Below are 11,814 nucleotides of genomic sequence, written 5' to 3'. Positions count from 1 at the left end.
CTCTCATCATATGTTCTCATATTTGGGCCTCAGTCAACGCAAGAGGTCCTCTGGCATTTGGGATCCCGTCCCGTTCCTGTTCAGCGAACGATCCCTTGATCGATTCGAGGCCTTGGTGGACACAGGACACCCTATTAGGCATTGTGGGCCCCTGACCGATACGGAAGCCACGCATTGTTGCAGGGGCCCCGACCAATGCCCATCGCGGGACCGGCCTTTTCACAGCTTGGAAAATGGCTCCCAGAGCTCAGACCGATACGGAGCGGACTGTTTAGTGTTGGTGGTCTCTAGCCGAAATAGAGAAATGCTCTGTCTCAGGGAGTCCCCATCAGTGCAAGAGGCCATCTAATCGACATTTGAGATCAGAATCCTGCGGGCGGAGGTTCTTGATGTGACCTACAGTCATCCCTTCAGGCACTTCAGTCTTTCAGTCTTTGGTCTTCAAAGACCCTTCGGCTCCTGATTGAGCCCATCACCCCCCCCCCCCCCCCCCCCAGCCCGACTCGGAGACACGTGCCACTGCAGGACCCATGTTAGGCACCGTGGCCTCTGACCGGCACGGGAGCCCCTCATTGTGTCAGGGACCCTGAACATTGCAAATCACGGGCCCCGGCCTTGTTCCTGCTTGGAAAATATGTCCCAAGGGCTCAGGTATACATGGAACCGACTGTTTGGCTCCGTGTCGAGGTCCTCTAAAATATGGATATCAAACCCTAATAATAGGGCCCTGATGGATACCATCTCACTGATATTTCACGTCACGGCAATGTGGATGGGGCCGGGCCCTGGTCTGACCAGGTCCTTGATCGTTGGTCCAGAAGGATCATTTGGGCCAGTCTTAGGACCCCCGCAAAGACGGATTCTAGCGACCGGGGCCACTTGCCGATACAGCACCCCCTGTTAGGCACTGTGAACACCTGACCGACACCCTCATGGTTCCAGCGACCCCGGCTGATGCAAGTCCCTTGCTCGCGCTTGGGAAATGGATCCCCAGGGCTCAGACCGAGAGCAGCCGACTGTTCGGTATTGGTGCTCTCCCCCAATCGATGCAAGAGGCCCTCTGACTGAAATTGACATCACGGTATCACCAGTGGGGGAGTGGCGAGGGGGGCGTTATTATTGTGACCTGCGGCCAGCTCTTCGGGCTCCTCAGCATTCCACTCAGGCCCCTGACCTTCAGTCTCGACGGACCCCTCTAGCCCTTTTCGGACCTCCTCAAACAAAACCTGTGATCGACTAGAGGCCACTAGCCCACACATGACACCTGTTAGCCACTATTGGCGGATATAGGGGCCCGGAAAACTGTTTTAGGGACCCAGACCAATGCAAATGGTGGCCTCCCGCCTTACTCCTGATTGGAAAATGGGCCCCACGATTCAGATTGACAGGGAGCCAACTGTTAGATGTTGGTGGTCTTTGGCCGACTAAGGCACCCGTATTGTCTCGGGGTCCCCAAACAATACAAGAGAGCCTCTGATTGATATTTCAGGTCGCGACGAGTCGCAGTTCTTGATGTGACCTACGGCCAGCCCTTTGGGCTCTCATGCCCTCCCATCGGGCCCTTGATCATCGGTTCCGGTGGGCCGCTCGGGTCCTCTTCGGGCCTCATTGACCACTGTCCTTGGGCGGCTCGAGGCCCCTTGCAAAAACAAGATCCCTGCTAGGCATTGTTGGCTCCTAAAAGATGCAGGGGCCCCGACCAGTGTAAATCACTGCCCACTACTTTGCAGTGTCCCACAGGGCCGACGATCGAGGGCCCGATTGGACGGTGTAAGGGCATAAAGAGCTGGTCAGAGTCTTGAACAGGGACCCGACCTGCGAAAACGAACGCCCAAATAACGGTCAGAGGATCCTTTGCGCCGATCGGGAACTCCTGAGTCGATATGAACCTATATGTGAGCCAGGCACCACCAGCACCACACAGTTGGTTCCGAATCGGTGTGGGCCTGAAGGCCCACTTACCAATCAGCTACAAAGCTGGGGCCAGTAATTTACACTGGTCGGGGCCTGTTAGGGGCCCACAGCGTCTTACAGAGGATTCTGTGCTTACAAGGGGCCCCGCGCCGACCAAAGACATTGTTTGATGAGGCCCGAAGAGGGGCCCACCGGAGCCGACGATCAAAGGCCAGGTAGGAGGGCATAACGAACCGAAGTACTGGCTGTAGGTCACATAAAAAATCGCAGCCCGAAAGGTAGAGACTTGAAATATCAGTCAGTGATCTTTTTGCAACGTTTGAGGAACCCCTGAGACGATGCGGGTGTATAAGTCGGTCAGAGATCACGAACACCGAACAGTCGTCTCCATGTCCGTCTAAGCCCCTGAGACCCTTTACCCAAGCAGAGAGGAGGCCGGGGTCAGCAATCTGAAATATCCGGCGTCCCTGGCGCAATGAGGGACTCCTGTGTCGGTTAGGTGCCACAACGCCGACCTGTGGCGGCAAGTGGCCCCGAGTCGGAACGGTGTTTGAGGAGGCCCGAAGAGAACCCGAAGGGTCTCTCGAGACCAAAGATCAAGGGATGGCTCAGGGGCCCGAGCGGCTGGCTGTAGGTCACATTAAGGACCCCGTCCACAGGGCTGTAATCTCAAATGTCAGTAAGATTATCTCTTGCACCAATAGGGACCCCAGAGACAGAGCGTTCCTCTATTTAGACCAGAGATCACAAACAACGAACAACCGCTTCCGTGTTTGTCTGAGCTCTAGAGGCTCATTTCGCAAGCAGGGACAAAGCCGGGCCCACGATTTACAATGGCTGGGCTCCTGTATTGTTCAGGGGCCTACAGTGCCTAATAGGGCATTCTATATCAGCAAGAGGGCCCAATTCGGTCAGAGGAAGATGGGCTCAACAGAAACGATGAGCCCGAATGACAGGAGGTCTTTTGCGTTAGTGGAGACCCTCCGGCAGTCAAAGGAAACGGAAAAATTAAAACGAGTGCTCACATTGAGGTACTAGAAAAGTCCTTTGACAGTTGGTGCCCCCAGTACCGAGCGGTGGACGCTCCGACCCTACTCCAGTATGGGCCCGTTAAGCCCAAGTGGAGTATATGTGCCCATCATTTGACCACTTGCGGCGAGTAGGGATGTCGTTACGTTGATGACGGTTCATGCGTCGATCTGGGGTTAACTGCGTGGTTCCGAAGGCCTCCCGTGTCAGGCAGCGGACCAAAAAGATATGATGTATCCTTCTAAAGGCCCCCAGATCGGCCGCCCAGATCGGAGGATGCCGCCCGTCGTCACCAGAGTGACAGCCGGAAGACACACCGCGGTGGGACAGAATGGCCCATCAGCCCTTGGCCGGGAACAACAATGTGCCTCGTCGAGTTATGCTTCAGAAGTGCCCTATACCGGAAAGAAATAAGGGGTCTCATTAGTGTTGAGTGGAGTGGGACGAAATGAGTAAAAAACACACAAGGCCATCCCACGTTTCCCTGAGAACGTTCACTGTTTTGCAGAATCGACTAGTGAAACGCAGACCATCAAAAGGTTTGGGCTGCGCGCCGTGTGCCGAAAGTGTAGTGGTTAACACGCCTAACTGCAGGTCTGGGAAATTACAGGTACGGGGTTCGATTCCCCACGGTGCCCACCCTTCCTGCCAGGGTGAGAGGCTGGCGGCGCCGCATGACCCCAGCAGCTGAGTGCGTCATAAAGCCCCAATGGCACGCCCGTCATCTCGCGTACCAAGGATAGCGATGGCTTGGGTCGCACTTTTCGCAAAAGCGAACAGCGTTGGCCATTGCAAGTAACGCCAGGGGGCGGGCGCCGAGCGCGCAACAATACCCATGGTAAGATGTGTTGCTTAATGTCATTGAACATTAATTCATGCGGTTAAAAAATTATACCGGGCGAGACTTGTTTAAAACTTCGGGATTGTCCTCTGGGCAGATTGCCAGTTACAGCAAGACGGAATTATACATTTTACCAACCTTTCCAGTTCCAGGACCAGACCACAACCTTTCCAGCACCACCTCGCGGTGCTGTAAAGGCCAATACGTTATTGTCATCAGTCTAAAAACCGCACGGGTAAAATATGCGTCCGGAACATCTCTAAATATGCGATTTGGTGTCTAAAAGCGTTCAAAGGTACTTTTTTCAAATGTGGCACCATTCGCGCCACGTTTTGGCCACAACTTAATGTTAACCGCAGGGCCGACCCCGCACGGCGCAGGGAGACTGCGACGCCTGGCGTCGAGTTCTTTTTACCAATACATGTGAGAGCGCTAGCTCAAACTACTTGTACCACCAATCGATTCTGACCAAATACCGAACACAGGGGTGAAAAAGGTATATTTTCCGTCACCGACGAAATTTGGAGCCCTCTGCATTGTCACCTGGAGCCGAGTGTCTCAGAAACCGTTGCAATATAATCTCAGTGCGATAAACCACAAACAGGACAAATTTAATGCAATCCGGCATAACCATTAAACTTTTTTGTTTCGGGAGTTCAGTTGCATTAAAGTATCATTTGCCGGCCATTACGCACTGAATGTTGCGCAAAATACAGCTAACGGGCCTCAAAAAGTCATGTATTCTGAGCCACACAGAACGTCACTTCTATTGTCCTCCAACAGCGTGCGCAGTTCCACTAAAAAACCCTGCCGCCCAAGCCTCCTAACCCACCGGTCCCCTCGCTGCACGCTCCCGCGCCGTCCTGCCCACACAACACTGCACAAGAAACCTTTCGTGGCGTTGCTCGCCCCTTGCGCCCACTTCGCTGATCTTTAATCATAAACTTAATTAGCAGCTCACGCTCCCCCCCAGATCCCGCGCGAACGCCGCAGAACGGATCAACACTCGTCGCACAAGTCGCGGACGCGCAGTCTGACTAGCCAGCGATTCCTGCTGGGCTTTCCCGCAGGAGTGCCCTCTCTTTCCTCGCCCCTGTCGATCACCTCTTCTTCCTCGGGGGACCGCCCGCTGCCTCCACCCGCGTCTCGTCGCGGACTGCTCCGTCTGCCGCTACCGGCGGTATTTCGATTTGGCCGTCGCCTCCCCGCCGTACCGACCAGCAGCCGCAGTCGTCGGCGTCTTCATCGCCTACCTGAATGCTCGGCCTGGTCTCCTCAGCTGGCGTTACCCGCGTCGGGGCGCCGCCTGCTAGCAAGTCACGCACGTGGTGTGGTACCCCGTCTCTTTCAACCGCTAGAGGCGACACCACGTGCGTCACGGTTCCAGCCGCGCTAGGGGCGTCGCATCTGCGACTTGGGTCGCGAATCCACACCTGGTCGCCGACACTGAATCGACATGTCACAGTCCCGGGATCATGCTCTTTCTTATCAATGCCGCGGACTCTCACCTCATACGCGTAGAGAACGTTCACCGGCGCCGTACCGGCACTCACATTGTCGTTAGGCGTGACGTTATATCAGTACACGGTGTCCAGCACGAGGCAGCTGATGCGGGCCACCATCCGCTTCACCATACGGTGACAGCGCTCCACTACGCCGTTCCCGGATGCCTGGTGTGCACTTCCGAGCCGAATCACGACAACGGCCACCGCCCGGCAAAGTCTCCAAAGGTGTGTCTGCGGAAAACTGTCGCGTTGTCGGTCAACAGTTCCGTCGGTGCTCCTCTCTCACAGAACATTTGCTCCAGCTGCTCGATGACGCTGGCACTGTCCTGCCTCCCCAGACGTCACCACACAGCGCACTTCGGCGGTCCGCAATCGACGAGCGTACGGTAATGCGCGGCACCGACGTGAGTTATATCCGTACTTTGTCGCCGCCAGTTGTCGCTCACTGCCAGCTCGCCCCGCTCCCACCACACGGTGGCGGGGTCGATGGATTGACATTGCTGACAGACTCGCACTAGGTCGCGTACCACTCGCTTCGTCGCACTCAGTCCAGCTCGGCGACAAAAGTACAGAGTGCGCCGCACACCCGGGAGCCCAGAGGCCTCGTGAACTTTGCAAATCTTCTCGTCGCTGACCCTGGCTGACCCGTCGTCGCCAACGACTTCGTCGCCCGCAACGGTGATCGCCGGAGCACCGGTATCGCCACCTGCGGTTCCCGTAGTGGTCGCGGCAGCGTCAACAAGTTGAGCATCTCTGGATGACCAAGAATAGTTGCAAGCGAAAATGAAGGGCCCACGTGAAGTAAAAAAACCAAAACAACTTCAGTGACTGAAAAAGTTGTGACTTGGGAACCCCAGGCTTTATTACACTATCTAGGGGCCCTATGCTGTTTCTGGTGGATCTACATGCCCACTTGCAGGGGCATTCCGATTGTTAAGAAGCCTTTCACGTTGCCCTTGATTTTTTTTTGCATTTGCTCGGAGGGCCCTATGCTGTTGCTGGGCCCTTCCTGCTAGCGTGACAGGGGATTCTTGTCAATCAAAGGGTCTTCCACGGATTCTTTTCATTCGCCAGAAAGGCCCTGCGGACTATAGCCGGGCTCCATATGTTAACCTGCCGGCGTACTCTCGGCTGCTCAGCGGCCCTCTATGTGTCTCGGTTAACCTACTGACATACTCGCGATGTGCTCAAGGGCCCTCTACATTGGTCTAGGGGGCTTCCAATTTTTTTGTCACTTGCTTAGGGCCCTACGCTCTTGTCGGGGGCCCATCTGATAGCCTGCTTGCACACACTCGGTCGTTCGGGGACCCTGCACACTGCGTCTTAGGTACTTCTTATCTGAATGGGGGGAGGGGGGGGGGCTACCCGTTGGTGGGGGCCTATCTGATAACCTGCTCGGGCGCTTTCGATCGTTCGGGGGCCCTCTTCATTGGGCCTTGGGCACGTCCTATTTGAATGGGGGTCCTTACGCACTTGTCGGGGACCCCCTTTGTTCGTTCCCTCGGCCACACTGGATTGCTCGGGGTTTGCTGGATTGCACATTGGGTCTCGGTGTTTGAATTTAGAGGAGCTCTGCGCTCCCATCGGAGCTATGTGATAGCCTCCTCAGGTACGCTCCATCTTTCGGGGGCACTCCGCACTAGGTTCTGGGTACTTATTATTTGAATGGAGTTTCTTACGCTTTCGTCGGCCCTTCTGATAAGATGTTCGGGCCCATTCGGTCGTTGAGGACCTCTACATCTGGTTTTGGGTGCTTCCTATTTGAATGGAGGTTCCCCCGCTCTTTTCCAGGCCCTGTCTGTTTATCTGCTCTGGCGCACTCGATTATTCAGTGACCTCTACATCACGTTGTGGGTACTTCATATTTGAACGGAAGGCCCTACGCTCTTGTTGGGGCCCATCTGCTAACTTACTCGGGCGCACTCGATTATTCGGGGGCCCTCCACATTGTCAGTACTTCCTATCTGGATAGAGAACCCCACGCACTTGTCGCAAACCCATCTGTTCTCCTCCTCGGCCACGCTGAAGTGTTCGAGGGCCACGTACATTGGGTCTTGGTGTTTGAATTTTGGCCCCTACACTCCTGTCGGGGTCATCTCATAATCTGCTCAGGCACACTCGATCATTTAGGGGCCCTCTACATTGGGTCTTGGGTACTTTCTATTCAAATGGAGGGCCCCACGCTCTTGACGGTGAGCCTGTGTGTTAGCCTGCTCTGACACACTCGATCATTCGGGGCCCTGTTTATTGGGTCTTGGGGGCTTCCCACTTGAATGGAGGACCCTACGCTCTTGACGCAGGCCCTATATGTCAACCTGCTCGGACACACTCGATCGTTCCAAGCCTTACGTATTGTGTCGTGAGTATTTGTTATTTGAATGGGTGGTCCTGTGTTCTTGGCGGATCTCGCTAAGATCTCATTCTCTCTCTCTGCTCTCATTCTCTGCGGATCTCATTAGGCTGCTCGAGCCGGTGGCGGATGTAGAGGGTGGCTGGAGGCACGGAACCATACCCCTCCCCCCCCCCCCTATAGACCATGCCGAGGGGGCTTAAAGGCTCCGAACACTGCCAACACAGGGCCTCATTGCGCTCTGTTAGGCGCTGTGGGGCCCTGGCCCGCGATAGGCGCTGGGGCGCCGACGAATGTAAATCGCTTGCTCCGCCTTTGTGCCTGCTTGAGAAATGAGCCCTCAGGCTATGCTGACACGAAGCCGACTGTTCGTCGCTAGCGGTAGCTGGTCGACATATGAGCCCTTATTGACTCAGGGAGTGGGGGTGGGGCCTGATTAACGCGCGCGGCTATCTGGCTGGTATTGGAGTACTCGGCCCTGCAGGCCGGGACCCCTGAGTGCTTCTGTCCGGCCTTTCGGGCCCTTCGGGCCCTCAAATCGGAACCTGGGGGAGGGGGGCGGGGCACGGATCCCTGTGCCCCTGCCTGCGTCACTGCCCTTCGCCGCCCAGTGGGCTTCAGTGCACCGAGGGAAAGACCCTTGATTTCTGATAATACCGGTGTCGCAGAAACGGAATAGCGTGATGATTTTCTACCCACTAAAAAGTAGTACAGATGGTCGACTGAGCCGGTACGTGGTTGAAAGGAGACGAGATACATCTCAGAGAGCAGGAGCACATTCAGGATTTCATATGAGAAGTAGGAAGACACAAGACAAATCGGAGGTGAGCATACCAAGCTGAGTAAAAAATTATCTCCCTCGCCATTCCTTAAAGGGAAAACCTCTTATGCACGCCTTTTCGAAGATTTGTGTTTAACAAAAGTTTCATGCTTTAGCAGCCCTATTCCTTTTCAACTAGATCACGGCCCTGCACATCTACCAGACAAGCTTCCTACTAAGCCAGCTGACCCATCCGATTCTTGCAGTTTGTGGACAGAGTTTCGGCCTTGGGCGAGTGTGTTAGTTGAGGATCTGCGTTGTAGTGTGAGGTAGCTGACACATTTTGGGGACGGATTAAAGGGCAAGATATTGTACCTCAAGTTTCAGGACATTGCTGACACAGGTAATCCGTTTGAATCCCACGTATGTGTTGAAAGCGTGCTTTGTCAGACGGATCCGATGCCTCGACATGTACTGGTTCGTAGCAATTTTTCTTTGATGAATTTCGAATCTGAGTTCTAATTTTGCAAAATTCCGAATGTCGTTGCGTGTGTAAGAATATTTGTACGTAGTATTCTCCTGATGTGGGGAAAATGCATGACTTTGTGACAGGCATAGGGCTCAAAATCATGCATCTTAGCACCTCTAGCCTTCTGGAAATATTTCGGGTTTGTTGTGTAGTGTTGAGCAACAGCATATTTTGAATCTACTCATTTTGATGTGCATACACTATTTTGAAAGATAGTAATTCAGATGCACAGGAAGATGTGCGGAAATGTGTTGGTCATGTGATTCCAGTACTCTGGTTGAGTGTACTCAGGCACACTCCTCATTCATGACATACATCACAATTTGGTAGCTTCTATGATGTGGTCCTGATTGCCAAGAGGGAAGTGGAAAACTGTTCTCTTAAAGTCAAATACTGACCTGCATTACAGACTGGTGAAGAAGTAATTTGAGTTAATCTTGGAAACAAATAAGTTTCAACATCTTGTGCTAGGTCTGTCAACCAATTTGGCTTCAAACTAAAGCATATATAGGGTAAGGCACATATGGGCTGGAAGAGATTATTGACTTATGCAAAGTATGCAGAGCAGTGTATTTGTTTCTTAGATGCAAGGGAGTATTTTGACCATGCCAGTTGTAACATGCTCCTAAATTGGTTGCTAGATTCCTTTGTCAAAAATCTCTGAAAAGTATTCTTTCAGTCACTGGGTGACACAATTTTAAGGCTTTTACAACCGTGTTCCAAACAAGGCTAGTCAATCAGAATTTAGCAACCTGACTGAAAATACAGGTGGTATGTTGGCAGAAGTTGCTGGCTGTTTCCATGACATGTACAAAATGTCCACATTGACTTGGTAGTAAAATGGATCAAAGAACTGGTAAGTATGATAATGGTTGTGATGATGTATGATCACTTGTTACTATTTTGACATGGTATCACACCTGTTGGCATTGAGTGCTCATATAAATTCTGGAAAAAGACATTCATTTGATAAATGCTATAACATGTCAATTGCAGTTGCTCATTTAAGTCTCCAGACCCATGCTAGGGTGCAATATAAGTGTTTGAGATGCTTGTTCAGATATTAAGATTTTATAGACTCCCATGCTTGTGTGTAATACAAGCATTTTGATATGCTTACAAATTTAATTAATTCAGGGTTAGTAGATAAAGCTTATTTCCCATGGGTTAAGATGTGCATCTAGTCTGCCCCTCCTGCCAGGGTGAGTGCAGGAGGCACCATATAGCCTCAGCTGCTGTAAGTTGTCATAAAGCCTTGGTGGCATGACCTTTGAGATGCTTTTCCATGCAATTTATATTATCATTAATTCAGTTGTGTTTAATGGGCAGCAAGAACATTTATCCCTGGCACAGTGATGAAGGTGTGAAGGATTAATTTCATATTTTGCTCAACTCCAAGCATTAATTTCTCTGTCCTGCCTTTTCCTTTAAAGCAGAACTATGCTGTGTAATGTTTACTGAGTGGCTTCACAGCAAGGCCAGGTGTGCAGGTGGTGATGAAGATTGATGACCAAGTGCACCTGCTGTTGCAGTTGCAGGTTGTGTCCATGATGGACTCGAGGCGAGGGTATAGCTCGTACCGTGACTCAAGCAGCGACACAGACCAGGACGCCGAGGACCGGCGTGACCGTCTCTACAAGGATCGGGTCGGGTGAGTCACGAGCTCCGCCAGCGCTCAACAGGTGGCAGCATGTGTCTCACCAGTAGAGTGGGCCACCTGTTGAGTGTCACACCAGTAGTGCTCCAAGTTGGTGTGTCTAGGCCACTGCGTGGATTCAGATGATTCAAACTGGTTGGTATATGGCTGTGGTCTGAAGTTGAACTGTGTTCATCATGTTAACTTTAGGTGAAGCCCACATGATAAAAGTCTGCTGGGTACAGGGGCACAAAGCATATGATAAGTGCACAGTTTTCCTTTTTTCATATGCTTGTCAGTGACAAGTTATATCGGGCACTTTTAGGAACCACAACCACATACTGCATGTAAAAGTGGTGTGGTCAACCACCACCAGTCTGGTTTTGCCATGTTTTTCATCCATTGTGAAATGCTGCTGTGGGTGGAGGATCGAAATGGCTGCTCCCGCACGCTGTTGACACAGGACGGCTTTGCGCGGGTAACGAGCCAGGCGATAACGGGCTCGGGAGTTATAGTCGTTATTACATAGGTGATGCATAAAACTTAGCTAATGGAAGCAGACTGGATTGACAGCCCGTGCCAACAAGTGTTATCAATGCGTCAAAAACCTGTTTCGAAGAACAAAATTGAAAACCGCAAATGGATCGCAAAAACCGATGTAGCATTTGCGCGGCAGTTCATAGACGCATGGCTTGACAATTGGCGAGCTAAGAGTGCGGCTTGGTCTAGCAGATTTATCAGCGTACAGTTATTCGCAATTTTGGCAACAGTTATCAAATTATGACGAAAAACGCAAATGTTTTGGGTGGATGTTGGCAACAACGAACAGTGATGTACAGTGTTCTGTTGCTCTGGGCTGCACGCATGGTCGTCTAGTTGGTGCAGTTGGGTAATGGACATGATTGGGCAGATGGCATACCTTCGGTTCAAGCCTGACGTCGGTAGGGTTTTCCCCGCCAAGGGGGTGGCGGCAGTTGGAAAGCGATCATCCTTCCGTACGATGAACGCAGTGTCGACCATAACCCGCGGCACTGGGTTAAGGGGACAGTCTGTCTTTAAAAAGTCACGATAGTCGGTTCGGTTCTGCAACCCTCCCAGAGGAAACGGCCCCGCTCGGTTTGCCGGAGGCTGTACGCGTGCGTACTGCGCGGACATCTCGACAGCAAGCTAGTGGTCAAAACTCCCGCGAAGGTTCCGAAAACAGAAACCTCTGCAGTGTGCAATCTATGTATGTTTCTGTGTCCCTGCTT

The 11,814-nt window shown here is 52.4% G+C and overlaps 1 long non-coding RNA gene across 1 annotated transcript in view; it reads left to right on the top strand.

Moving 5' to 3' along the window:
• Nucleotides 1-8,659: 8,659 nt before the first annotated feature.
• The window catches only part of LOC119091241 (uncharacterized), a 37,412-nt gene continuing 34,257 nt past the window's right edge, over nucleotides 8,660-11,814 (top strand). Inside the window, exons 1-2 of the long non-coding RNA XR_005093388.1 lie at nucleotides 8,660-8,802; nucleotides 10,461-10,579. This is a non-coding gene — a long non-coding RNA (uncharacterized LOC119091241). The remainder of the gene's footprint in view (nucleotides 8,803-10,460; nucleotides 10,580-11,814) is intronic.

Source organism: Pollicipes pollicipes, unplaced genomic scaffold (assembly GCF_011947565.3).
Source record: "Pollicipes pollicipes isolate AB1234 unplaced genomic scaffold, Ppol_2.1 Scaffold_3447;HRSCAF=4054_pilon_pilon_pilon, whole genome shotgun sequence".
In the NCBI taxonomy this organism is placed as follows: Eukaryota; Metazoa; Arthropoda; class Thecostraca; order Pollicipedomorpha; family Pollicipedidae; genus Pollicipes; species Pollicipes pollicipes.
The sequence above is the reverse complement of the archived record's forward strand: the minus strand, read 5'-3'. Positions and strand labels throughout refer to the sequence as shown.